The sequence below is a fragment of the Leptodactylus fuscus genome, chromosome 3 (genome assembly GCF_031893055.1).
Source record: "Leptodactylus fuscus isolate aLepFus1 chromosome 3, aLepFus1.hap2, whole genome shotgun sequence".
NCBI classification, from domain to species: domain Eukaryota; kingdom Metazoa; phylum Chordata; class Amphibia; order Anura; family Leptodactylidae; genus Leptodactylus; species Leptodactylus fuscus.
In genome coordinates, this window is record NC_134267.1 from 222,530,953 (window position 1) to 222,544,944 (window position 13,992).

Consider the following 13,992-nt stretch of genomic DNA (forward strand, 5'->3'; position numbering starts at 1 on the left):
CTAGGGAATTCCAGACATCACTGCAGCCCTTGCTCTGAGATCGGCGGCCATATTACTCTTAGAACTATCCGGATAGATGACATTTTATTCAATATTAAAAGTTAGGTTTTATTTTATCTTTTTGAGGCTATCACCGAATTACTCTCTGCTTTTGTTTTTTCCAACCAGAAGTGTAACCTGAAGATCCTGGGCCATAATGTAAGATCTGTATCGGCCTCCTGCACCCCCAACTGTAATGTATAATTTTAGGACTGACTATAGACTAAGGTGCCATGTAGCGACTGCAGCAAAAACGTGGTGCAGAAAAAACCACCGAGGCAAAGGTTTCCTCTGCAGACTTTCTGCTTCCATTATTCCTATAGGGAAACTGCTGGCGTCTCCGTAGATATAATTGACACACTGCGCCGTGAGTTTTGGGAATAGCAGCATGTCCGTACGTATTTTTCGCTAGAATCCCATCCACTTTGCAGAGACTGTAAATCCTTTATGCCAAGTGGGGCCCCGGCCTATCATAGGAATATATTAAGGGGTCCCCTACAGCTTGTGGTGTTCTATAACTATAGAGTAACATGGCAGTAACACATCCATTACTACTCTATAGTCAGGAGCACATGAGATAAGCGGCCATGAGTAGCCCATTACCTCCTACATGTAGAATTTTGCTGTCCGCTTGAAAAATCGGACACCTTTGTAAACGGACACTTAAGGACACCCACGGACACTAAAGGACGCTACATGGTGTCCCATTTAAAATCATGCAAATTGCAAATGGACACAGCTAATGTCTGATGCTAAAATTTTCCACGGACATTAGCAGAAGCTAGTGTGAACACCCCCGTATTCCTGTCCATTCCACGACCCCAGGCAAACAAGGTGCAGGTAGCAGAAAGTGTTCACCTTCTTGTCTTTGTAGGTCAATATAATAATAACCTGCTGTGTGCGCTCCTCCCTAAATTCTCTACATACACCCCTGACTGCGCATAGTAACAATAACTTATTCAGGCCTATTCAGATTCTGCTGTCCAGCACCAAATACCCAGTGTTCTGGTTCCCGGCCAATTGTCCACTTGTTGTGCTAATGTGAGAGGCGACAACTACACCGCACTTGTCCATGTCTGACAACCTGAATGACTACTGTTGTATATAGTTACACAATGTCGGCTGATTACATTATATTGTGTGGACTAATGGCCGGGATATAATCCTAATTGGGGACTTTAGAAATTTACCTTTTTCTTTTAATTTGTACGAAGATTTTTTTTTCTCCTCTCCCCAAAAGAGAAAAAAACAAAACACAGAATATGGCAACTTCAAGTATTTTTTTTTTATTTTGCAAAGATTGGGATTTTTTAGGCAGTTAAATTGTAAAAAGAACTATATAAATGTGATATCCCCAGAATCCTACAGACCCATAGAATACAGTGACATGTCCGCACAAATGCAGCTATTCCTCCCATCCCCCCATTCTGAAATGTTTTCCATCTTCCCAGTACATTGTGCGGAATATTAAATGGAGCCATTATGAAGTAGAGTTTATCCCACAAAGATGAAGCCCTCATATGTCTCTGTGAATGGAGAAATAACAGGCATGAGGTTTGGAAGGCGGAGAGTCAAAAACAACAATGAAAAAATGGTTAAATGTCTATTTGTATTTCTCTGATCATAGGACACTATAAGGCCCCACGTAGCGAGGGCAGGCGCAAAAGTATCACGGATTTCCCAGCAGCGCAGTTCACAGAAAAACCGCAGACTATTTGCTCCAATTATACCGATACGGAAACCATCAGCATTGCCATAGATATAAGTGACACGCTGCGATTTATACAACCACAAAGGGTCTTATTTCTTGTGTATTATTAGTACTAGTGGCCTCGGTATAATGTGTGTTATTCAGTAATACTTCTCCATGGTATAGCCGTGTTCTTTCAGTGATGAGGAATATAGATTTCTAAAAAAAAAAAAATTAATTCACCTGATTTTTTTTTCCATTAAGACCCTCGCAGTGCCCCGGCCTTCTGAACTGACTGAATATGGCAATTCTGTTTTATGTTAGAATTTGGAGCCCCACTTAATTTTGCCCAGGGTCACACTTTCTCTATAAAGAGCCCTGCCTACTGCCAGCCTAAGCCCCGAGGCCCTGGACCACTGTATAGACCCCACCACTACATGTGAGCAGACCCCAAAATGTTCCCCTTACCATATGTCCTCAGTGAAAGGACTGAGCGCTAGTAGATGGATCCCTTATATAATCTCCAATATTTTACAAAACGACACGGCCGCAGATCCTAGTATTATACATTGATGTTTGCGTCTCAGCAAAGTGGCGCCGCAGTATAATGATAGCCGAGTTTGTTGGGGTTTGAGGGCCCATAAGCTCACTTACTGATTCCTGCTCCTACTTATGGCCGTCTCTGCTTCCCAGGCGCGAGGAAATAAAACAAAAAACATAACGGGCCCACCGGACCCCTTAATGTCCTGTGGCAGCGGCTACCCTGGTATTTATGCCACTGGTCAGAGGGATGGCGGCCATTACTGCTTCGTCTATGCCATGTAAAACATCGGAGACCCAATGCTTATGGTGCCGGCTCTGCTACCGAGCAAGCGCCATGTTTAGAGACTCAACATCTGCTGTAATGGTATGATGGATGTCAGGAAGGGAGAACTATTTATCTGTAGATATATATATTATCTACAGATAAATATATATATATATATATATATATATATATATATATATATATATATATGTATATAAATAATTTTATTTTTTAAATCAGTAACATTTTTATATCTGAAACCAAATCAAAATTTCTATAAAGATATTTCAGGGATTATTTGGGGTTGAAACAAAATACTCTATGGGGACTAAGAAACCAGAGCGGATATTTCAACAAATCTGAGATAAATTTCACATTTTGATTCATTTTTTTTTTCTTTTCTGAAAAGCTATTTGAAAATTTTTGTGCAGCAAAACCACGACTCTGGTGGGACTCGAACCCACAACCTTTGAATGTCGTCTTCTCACTAGAAGTCCAATGCGCTATCCATTGCGCCACAGAGCCATCAGTTGTGTAAGTGTTGTGAGCTGATGTCTCTGCTACACTACATGTCATTGACACGATGTAGCCGAGGCTGAACGTGTAGCCGCAGTGTATACAGTACAGGAAAGACAATCCCGCAGTCACCAAACATCACACTGACTCACCCTAGTGGAGGATAAGAGGAACTACACTGAGAAAATCTCAAAAAGGCAGAGGGACGACAAAGTTTGGCCCAGATTACTTTTCTTATAAACCGTTTTGGAAACCTATTTTCAGGGAGACTATTAGGACATAATATTGGGGCTCCCCAGATTTTGGAGCTTGAAGAGCAACTACAAATAGTAAGTTCTCCCATTTTTGGGTTGCTGACACTTCCAGCGCTATTATTTTGCAGGGCTTAGACCCAGGTGTGACCCAACAAGGACAACAGGTCCATGGAGTTTGGATATTCTCCCATATTTGTATTGGGTTCCACCAAAAACGTACCATGAGGTTTAGGCCTTATTCACACAACATTTTTCCAAAAAGCTAATATGCGCTACCCATCGTATTCTCCAACACAGAAACCATTGGATCCGCTTTTAATGGGTCGGCATCTGGGAAATAACGGATCAGTGAGTCGGGTCACGTACAGAAGACTGATAAAATTCATCGTTTTTATCGGCCCGTTAATGGATGACACATGTCCCCTCTCCAAAAAATGGAACAGGAGCAAAACAACCTATTTAATGGACGTTAGACGAGTTCAAAGTGGCACAGTCGTGTGAATAAGGTGAATGCATTGTGTTAGTGAAGCAGCACATTACCATGTGTGAACACGGCCTGAGGAAACCAATATGGCAAAATCTGCATCAGACGGTGTTCACACCTGGTAATGTGCTGCTTCACTAACACAATGCATTTGTATGTGCAGAGTCCTATAGTCTATTCTTACCCATTACTTTATGAAGTATTCCTTGTCCCTGGGTATTACTATGGGATTGTTTACCCCCTACTGGGGCATTATCGGGGAGGTTTTGGGATCACTGGGGCTCGGAGATTCCCAAGTCTTGTCACAGTAATGTCTCCATTTGGAATATTGGTCATTTTATCTCTATGATTTATCCCCTTGTTTCCTATTTATACTCCGCACGTGTCCAAACCTTCTGGAGATTTTGTTCCCATTTCTATATTTGTGGATGAAATGTTTTCTTAAATGTTTTTCAATAATCTTATGTTTTCTGTGTAATATTTTGGTGGTTTCCGCCTTTTTGGCGCAGGTTCCTTTATACTTTAGGGTTTCTACCATATCACTGTAATTAGTTGTCGGCCCAGATTGTGTATTTTGTGTCTGAGGCCGGGGCCCCACAAGACGGAAATGCAGCGATTTGTCCACGGAGGAAACGCCGCCAGAATAATCATGGCGTATAACAGTAAAGGCAAAGTGAATGGGATTTTAGCTAATCCCATACACACTTTGCAGTATAAATCGCGGTCCGGACACGCTGCGATTTCCAAAACTGGTGCGGTTTTGGAAATCACAGCATGTCAATTGTATCTACGGAAATGCCGGCGGTTTCCCCATAGATATTATTGTAACAGAAAGTCTGTGGAGGAAAACTCAGTGAACTTTCTGTTTAAATCGCTGCAGAAAGAACCACGAAGACATGCCATCGCAGTTTTTCCCGCAGGACACATTTTTGCTATAGGACATCCCGTGGGGTCTTAGCCTCAGTGTTATCAGTGGGAAAAATCCCTCTAATTCCACTAAAAAAAAGTCACAAGTTTTTTGAACAAATCCAGTTTTGTGCACCAATGTGCGACTTTTTTTCAATTTAGTAGCGCCCCCTTCCATTTAAGTAGGATTTGTGCAAAATATTTGCGACTAGATTCATTATCATTCACCAGTTTAATGTTACAAGGTCACTTTATACTCTCATAGATTCACTTCCAACCTCCATACAATGTTACATTGCTACGTGGAAGCATAGCAATGTACAGACATCACACGGTCCAGTCGTGTGAATATAGGGGTAAATTTCATAGGACTCTGTAAATGAAAAATAAAAAAGTTTTGGCTTTTGGAAATTGGGAAGTAAAAAATGAAATTCCAGAAAAAAAATTGCTGCGGTGGAAAAGGGTTCACATACTATAGTCCTATAAACATAACACATAATGACTATGTACAGGTGATAATTCTACAATGTTATTAGTGGATGGTTTAGGCCACGTTCACATCTGCAGCAGGAAGGCCATTCTTCTGATCTGTTGGAGGAGGAGAAGAATGAAAAAATGGACACAAATGATCCCCAAAATTGCAGACACAACAAAGGCCTAGTGACCCCATTGTCTATAATAGGATTTATCAGATGTCCAATTATGCAAGTGAAATAGTCAGACTAAGAGGTCGGGCTTTGCACTGCCCGGACACCCAGCACAGATGTGAGCGCAGCTTTATAGTAACCCTTATACTATCACTAATAACAATATCCATATAGTATACAAAAGGAATGGCCACTTACAGAACAGCTACATTTATGCATACCGTATACAGTATACTCAAGTATAAGCCGACCCGAGTATAAGCCGAGGCCCCTAATTTTACCACAGAAAACTGGGAAAACTTATTGACTCGAGTATAAGCCGAGGGGGGAAATGCAGCAGCTGCTGGAAAACTTCAAAAATTAAAATGTTCAGAATTTTTGGGTGCAGTAGTTGCTGGGGGAGGGGGAGGGGGTGTTTTGGTTGTCTGTCGGCCCCTTCCCTGAGCTTGAGGACTGAGTTTTTCTTCCCCTACTTGGAATTCAGCCTGGCTGACTATAGGGGATCTGCAGTGCTCCTATTAACCCCTTCCCGACGGAACAGGAGCTCTGCAGATCCCCTATATTCAGTAGACCGGGCACTGTCAGACACAGGGAGACCTAATGTGTTTGTGTTTCACAGTCATTTTCAACTTTTATATGTATTCTAGGGAAAGGAGGGATTCAGAACTTTTATTTGCTTTATTTTTTTTCCCACTATTTTATGGGAGATTCGATACATTACTATTGCAGGTGGCCATAGACCCCCCCCCCAAAAAAAAAAATAAAAATAATAATAATAAAAAAAATATATATATATATTTTTTTTTTTTGCTTGACTCGAGTATAAGCCGAGGGGAGCATTTTCAGCACAAACACTGTGCTGAAAAATTCGGCTTATACTCGAGTAAATCTACAGCATGAAAATTTTTTTAAAAAAATTTAACTCAAGTAACAGAAAAACATACAAACTGCACAAATAAAGTAAAAAAATAACTTAATAAAATAAAAAAAGATAAGAGGATGATGGAAAATATTGGGAATATTGCTTTATTTTTGTACAGTACTTTATAATAAAAAAAAAATTGCCCAAATTTCGTCCTAATAACGCTGAAGAATAAAATATTATTTTAGAGAAAAAAAAAACATGGACTGCACATCCCAGTATATTACATTGATCTTTGCTTCTCAAAAATGAACACAAGGTTCTTAGTATATGTTACTATGTGTTGTGATGGTGGTTGCCATGTGGTAGCCCCCAAATAGAGTAGGCACCCACTATATAGAGGTCGCCGTAACCTGGCTAGTGGGCTTATACACCATGATCAATATGTATACTAAGAACCTCATATTATTTTTTGTAGATTTTGCTGAGACGCATACATCAGTGTATAATACTAGGATCTGCATTTGCTTTGCTTGGTCCCAGCGCTCCTCCCGTTCGGCCCAGGTGGCCTTTATTAGCAGGAGATTATATAAGGGATGCAGTTCTTGCATTCTATTCATAAACCATGAAGCTTAGTTTATATTGTTCTATAGGAGCTACCCAAATAGCAAAGTGTACAGAACAGTGTTTGCACTCTCTTACCCTAGAAGACCTTGGTTGTCTGGTGCAGACTATATAATTAAAGGGATCCTATCATTCAAACTCATTTTTTTCTCATTAAGGGTGCATTCACACTACGTTTCCTGAAGCTTATTCTGAACATAAAACACGTTCAGAATAAGCGGCGTATAAAGCAGCTCCATTCATTTCTATGGGAGCCGGCATACGAGCGCTCCCCATAGAAATGAATGGGCTGCTTCTTTCACTGCGAGCACTCCCATTGAAGTGAATGGGAAGTGCCGGCGTATACGGCAAGCTCTGCTCATGCCGAGCCGTACACGCCGGCACTTCCCATTCACTTCAATGGGAATGCTCGCAGTGAAAGAAGCAGCCCATTCATTTCTATGGGGAGCGCTCGTATGCCGGCTCCCATAGAAATGAATGGAGCTGCTTTATACGCCACTTATTCTGAACGTGTTTTACGTTCAGAATAAGCTTCAGGAAACGTAGTGTGAATGCACCCTAACATGTCGGAATAGCCTTAAGAAAGGTTATTCTTCTCCTACCTTTCGATGTCTTCTCCGTGCCGCCATTTGCTTGAAATCCCAGTTTTGTCAGTATGCAATTGAGTTCTCTCGCAGCACTCAGGGCGGTCCCTAGCACTCAAACATCACTGGGGGCGTCCCCAATGCTACCCCCATCTTCTTCAGCAACGGCCTCTTCACGCGTCTTCTCCCAGTGCGCGGGGGTTCAAAATTCAACGCATACACAAGTCAGCTCTGCCAGCAGGCCGTGGGCAGCGCCGACTTGATATTCGGGCAGCCACTTTTTTGTGGCACTTACGCGAGCATGCACAGTACTCTCCTGTAGTTCTATGGAGTACAGAGCGTACTGCGCCTGGCATTAGTATGTTCTCAGTTTTTTTGAGTAAGGAGAATAGTTGGAGTCAGAATAGCTGGTGCTTCAGGATCCATGGATACTGGCATGAGTGGTCTTGAATTGATTGTGGCCGAAACTTCAGCGAGAAGGGTCACTAGAGTCTTGTGTTGAAGAGTTTACATCCATTAACATAGAATTCAAGATGCTGCGTGAGATCCCACTCATCCTTTCCCAGGAGCCCCCCATGTGGGAACTGTGAGGAGGATTGAAAATCCAAGTACAACCGCTTTCCTCCAACTGATCTTGAATGGACTTGGTATCGATGTTCAGTTCTCTACATGCTCCAATGAAGTTGCTTCCACAGTCAGACCTCAACTGTTTCACTGGTCCTCTAGTTACAAAGAACCATCTTAAAGCATTAATGAGGCTGGATGTGTCCATGTGTCTATCACCTCTATGTGAACGGCACGCACACTCATGCAAGTGAATAGTACAGCCCAACGCATACTGTCCCTGCCGAGCAGGAGTAGGATCTCAGCGTTGTTGTCCATAGGTGGGATAAAGCTGGCCAGGTGCCTTAGGTGTGGTTGGTGAAATGCAGCCTCTGGGGTAGGGATCTCATCCCTATGGTTGGGTATTTGGTGGCATTCAATTGGTAAGGGTATTTTGGTATCCCCATTGATAGGAGAAGCGATGAATCCTTGTGCCCTTCTACCGCTAGTCTCTATGCGGCCAGAGCAGGTGTTTAAGGTGTAGGGTTCTGATGGCCCTTTAATTCCAAATGCTTCAAAGAATTTAGGTCCTGCTAGTGACCATTTACTTTGGTCATCAATGATGGCATACATTTTGTTATGGTCTGGGGATCTCTGACCATGACTGATAACCTCTCAGTTAAGTTTAAGAGAAGACACAAAAGAAAAAACATAATAAAGAGTATGAGCCATTTGGAATAGCTAATGTGTGATACTCCTACACCCTGCCTTGCACACTAGAAGTAGCCGTGGGTCCGACTAACTAGCCTGAGTGGGCGCGGACACAGCCGGAGAGATAACTCACCTATTAGTGAAACAGAAAACCCTGACTAGTTTCACATTTATGAAGGAGAGAAAAGATAAAGAAAAAGCCCCCACAGGTCTCCGACTGGACTAACGGTGAATGTGAAGAACACAAAGTATTGTGCAGAAAATAAACGTCAAACACCGAAAAACTGACACTGCATAGAGATAGGAAAAAAATTTAGTGTCACACACCAAAAAACCCTACAAAAAGTCCAAACAGAAAATAAGGCTAGGGTTCACTGCACCCGGTACAGCTAGGCATGGATAAGTCAGCTCAATACTTAGCCAAATATCAGAATAGTATCCATAGGCAGCAAGGAGGCTGAATGGGCCAAGACTCAGATGCAGGTGAGATAGCAGCTTCAGGCAGACAGACCATATCTGACACACAGGAAACTGAAGTTTAAGGCTGTATTCACACTGAGTAACGCCAGGCGTTTTTTGTGTGTTTTTTGCACATAGCGCTGCGTTAACGCCACCGCAAAATAGCGCGGCGTTAACGCGGCGCTATGTGCAAAAAGCACACAAAAAACGCCTGGCGTTACTCAGTGTGAATACAGCCTAAGACCGGCATCAGACAGCCTGCACAGCGGAAATAAATAGGAAAGAGCAGGACTAAGAACCGCCCACAGCCTGTAATCCCGCAGCAATGCAGAGGACTTAACCCCTTCAGAGGCAAAGACACACTAAGCACTGATCCACAAAGCAACTTACCATGTGATACATGTTTGAGTGCTACCACAGAAACAGCATGCCCAGTGTGAAAATTCCCCTGCAGTACATCAGATGATTCATGCGCCAAATGCCGTTCAGACACTCTACGTCCGAACCTAACAGGCTAAGACCGCAATGACCGGGTCATAACACCGGGTCAGTAACAGGAGAGCAGAGCGGTACAAAATCAGGTTCAAGGAGCAGTAGTCTGAAGGCAAGCCGGGGTCATCAGCAGGAGAGAGCAGAGTACAAAATCAGGAGTAAAAAGCAGAGTCAAAAAACGAACCAGGGGATCAAAGCAGAGACATACAGGACACAGGCAGAGAGCTAACTTCCAGAGTGAACTGTATAGCCAGCAGTGAGCCGGAGCAGAAGCCAAACATATATAGGCTCGGTCGTGTGACCCCCCCCCCCATATAGTGGCCCCCAATTGGTGTCACCTAATTGTTTTTTGGTTACAGAAGGTGCAGGACTGCCAGCAAGAGACTGACTGGACACTGGCGTGAACAATGGAACACCGGAGACCGCTGAGTATGCTTTTTTAAAATTTATTTATATATTTTTGACCCCTCCTGCTCACCACATGGGTTGCTCCAATTTCTGTCCAATATCCGTCCATAGGATAGTCCCTCTATATTACATCTGCGGGGGTCTGACAGCCAGGACCTCTGCAGATCAGTAATACCAGGACAGTGCAGGTTACAGGTAATGGTAACCATTCTAGGAGCCACGCTGTTTACTTGTCATACAGAGTGTAGCTTAGTTTAGCTGTTGTATGGCGGGTGAGCAGCATGGCTGCTGACATGTTGTTTCCGTTAGCCGCCCTGTCTCGGTACAGTTGATCTGCAGAGGTCCGGACGGTGGGCCCCTAGAAACAATTCCACTGGTGGGCCCTAGACATCCCAGTCCAACACTCATGGTGATGAAAAAAACAATATATTTTTTTACCAAAATGAGTAAGGGGGCGTTCACACTACCGTTGGTGTCCGACTGCAGTGTCCGTTGCTACTGTCCCTTCAAGATTTTAGCAACGGACACTAGCTGTGTCCATTACAATTTCCATTCATTTTAATGGGATTTCATCTGTTGTCCGTTTGTGTCCTTAAGGGTGCGTTAACAACCATGTCCGTTTTTTTCAAGCGGACAGAGAAATCACACATGCAGGATTTTTTTGTCCGTATGAAAAAACGGACGGAAAGTGTCCGTTTTTTTTAACATTTAGGTCTAAGGGCAACGGATACTGTTGTCCCTAAGCCGGCAGTCTCAGCTCACTGTTGTCTTTATGCCGGCAGTCTCAGATCACTATTGTCCCTATGCCGGCAGTCTCAGCTCACTGTTGTCCCTATGTCGGCAGTCTCAGCTCACTGTTGTCTCTATGCCGGCAGTCTCAGATCACTATTGTCCCTATGCCGGCAGTCTCAGCTCACTGTTGTCTCTATGCCGGCAGTCTCAGATCACTATTGTCCCTATGCCGGCAGTCTCAGCTCACTGTTGTCCCTATGCCGGCAGTCTCAGCTCACTGTTGTCTCTATGCCGGCAGTCTCAGCTCACTGTTGTCTCTATGCCGGCAGTCTCAGATCACTATTGTCCCTATGCCGGCAGTCTCAGCTCACTATTGTCCCTATGCCGGCAGTCTCAGCTCACTGTTGTCTCTATGCCGGCAGTCTCAGATCACTGTTGTCCCTATGCCGGCAGTCTCAGCTCACTGTTGTCTCTATGCCGGCAGTCTCAGATCACTGTTGTCCCTATACCGGCAGTCTCAGCTCACTATTGTCCCTATGCCGGCAGTCTCAGCTCACTGTTGTCTCTATGCCGGCAGTCTCAGATCACTATTGTCCCTATGCCGGCAGTCTCAGCTCACTGTTACCTCTATACCGGCAGTCTCAGCTCACTGTTGTCCCTATGCCGGCAGTCTGAGCTCACTGTTGTCCCTATGCCGGCAGTCTCAGATCACTGTTGTCCCTATGTCGGCAGTGTCAGCTCACTATTGTCCCTATGCCGGCAGTCTCAGCTCACTGTTGTCTCTATGCCGGCAGTCTCAGATCACTGTTGTCCCTATGTCGGCAGTGTCAGCTCACTATTGTCCCTATGCCGGCAGTCTCAGCTCACTGTTGTCTCTATGCCGGCAGTCTCAGATCACTGTTGTCCCTATACCAGCAGTCTCAGCTCACTGTTGTCCCTATGCCGGCAGTCTCAGATCACTGTTGTCCCTATGTCGGCAGTGTCAGCTTACTATTGTCCCTATGCCGGCAGTCTCAGCTCACTGTTGTCCTCTGTACCCCGCACATGTGCAGTCTGGTTTTCCCTCTGATGTTAGCGGTATATGGCGGTGATAGGTTACTGAGTATTGCAGGTCATTCACTAGTTCTGGAGTTTGTTACTGTTACACCTCTATCCAGGACTCATTGGATCCATCTAAATGCCATAAAACCCCTTGGTGACTATACTTAGATGTATACGCTATCAATAAAGACCAGCAGAAAACCTTCCGTGTGGTATAAGTGGGGTAGGCCACAGCTTTATTTAGAAATGATAGCAAAGGTTAAATAAAACAAACATAAGAACCGTCCATGCCCCGCTTCCGGCTCTTCTTTTCCTATCTTCTTATCTCACCCTGAATGCTCCGCTGCGATCCAGCGAGCATGTAGGTTAACATAACTTCAAAAATTGGGCATGGACACCCCGGCCAGCTGTGACAACGAAATCTGAAAGAAAAGAAAACGCAACAACAAAGAGAAAAAAACAGTCCACGGATACCAAAACCAGAAGGGTAGGGTGGGCGGGTGTTCCTCTCCCCAAGCGTCCTGGTAGAAGGTAAGTAACCCGCCTACGTGCCCCCTTTTTGTGGACTATTACCAAAACGTCACCAATATTTTCAAAATAGAAATATGAAACCAGCCAATGAGTCCAAAGCCCTTTCCTTATACAGTCTAGGGCTATCTAGACTCATTGGATCCATCTAAATGCCATAAAACCCCTTGCTAACTATACTTAGATGTATACGCTATCAATAAAGACCAGCAGAAAACCTTCCGTGTGGTATAAGTGGGGTAGGCCACAGCTTTATTTAGAAATGATAGCAAAGGTTAAATAAAACAAACATAAGAACCGTCCATGCCCCGCTTCCGGCTCTTCTTTTCCTATCTTCTTATCTCGCCCTGAATGCTCCGCTGCGATCCAGCGAGCATTCAGAACTTCAAAAATTGGGCATGGACACCCCCGCCACACAACAGGCAGTGTACCGCTCCCTCCCTACACCTGCCTGTTGGCCCCCCCACCCAAAAGAATCAAGGCCCTCTCAAGGCCATCTTGCAACCCCGAAAGAAATATGTCCGATCCTATAGGATTGAGGTGCACCCCGTCCCTCATCAACAACCTCTCATTATTACCCTCCAAGTCCACATGCCGCACCGCAATCCCCCCCAATGACCTAACAAACTTGGAAACCCTGATGTTCAAGACCCGTCGAGCCCTATCAATTGCGGCAACATCTCACGCGCCCCTCCAACAAAGGCGAGGCACGACCTCCAACCATACCAGCACAACCTTACCGAAAAAATCATAGACTCGGCAGAGGTCCTGCTTTATCATTGTTATAAGTTCTGCCAATTTCACATGACCCAAATCATTACCTCCTGCGTGGACGATAATGACTGCAGGACCCGCAGTCAAACGGCTCGCGGCCACTATATCCGGCAGGACTTGCCTCCATTTTAACCCACGGCAACCTCTCCAACGAACCTCCACTCCGTCCAGGCCGAAGTGCAGACCCCCAGTCCGAACTGCCACTCTCCTCTCTGCCCAATACAGGAAGGAGTGGCCGATGAGCCACATCACCACCGGATTACCGTCTATAGAAAAAACAAACACAAAAGAGAAAAAACACAAAACATAGCATGCACAAGACAATGACGTAAAGGCCCAAATCAGCACCCCATCACACTCAGCGGACGCCAAGGCTCAGGGAGTCATCAGGTCAGGCCGAATGTAAGACCGGAAGCAGTCGGAACTCCAGCGCCCCAAGCGTTTTACCGCCTCGTCCCCCAATCCGCAAGCGTCAGCCGTTGTAGCAGCTCCGATGCGAAAAGAATGGGTGCCAAAGTCCCGAGGCTCCAGTCCCACAGCAACTAAACAAGCATGAAAAACAGATAAGAAATGAAAACGAGTGAGGGGCGTACCAGCCTCATGCAACAAAAAGACGTCCCCTGCGGGATGCTTAGCAATATAATCCCGTATCAAAACCATGGGGCAAAACTCGGACCCCGTGTGCCCAATAGTAATCCATGTTCCCCACCCGAAAACATCAGTCTTCGAGCGATGAAGACAAATTTTAACCTTTGTATCAGACCGCCACCACATCGCCCACACCCAAACCCCCGGGCTTAGATTTACTGGGACTGACTAACTCCCCAATACGGAGGGCCGCAAAAAAGGCTAAGGCGAAAGCGGCCCTCAACAAAGCCAACTCGAAACTA

At 44.7% G+C, this 13,992-nt stretch overlaps 1 non-coding gene across 1 annotated transcript; it reads right to left on the reverse strand.

The window, feature by feature from the left end:
- Nucleotides 1–2,976: 2,976 nt before the first annotated feature.
- On the reverse strand, nt 2,977–3,062 carry TRNAR-UCU (transfer RNA arginine (anticodon UCU)). The gene is given in 2 exon segments: nt 2,977–3,012; nt 3,026–3,062. It is a non-coding gene; the product is annotated as a tRNA-Arg (tRNA).
- Between the last annotated feature and the right edge of the window lie 10,930 nt (nt 3,063–13,992).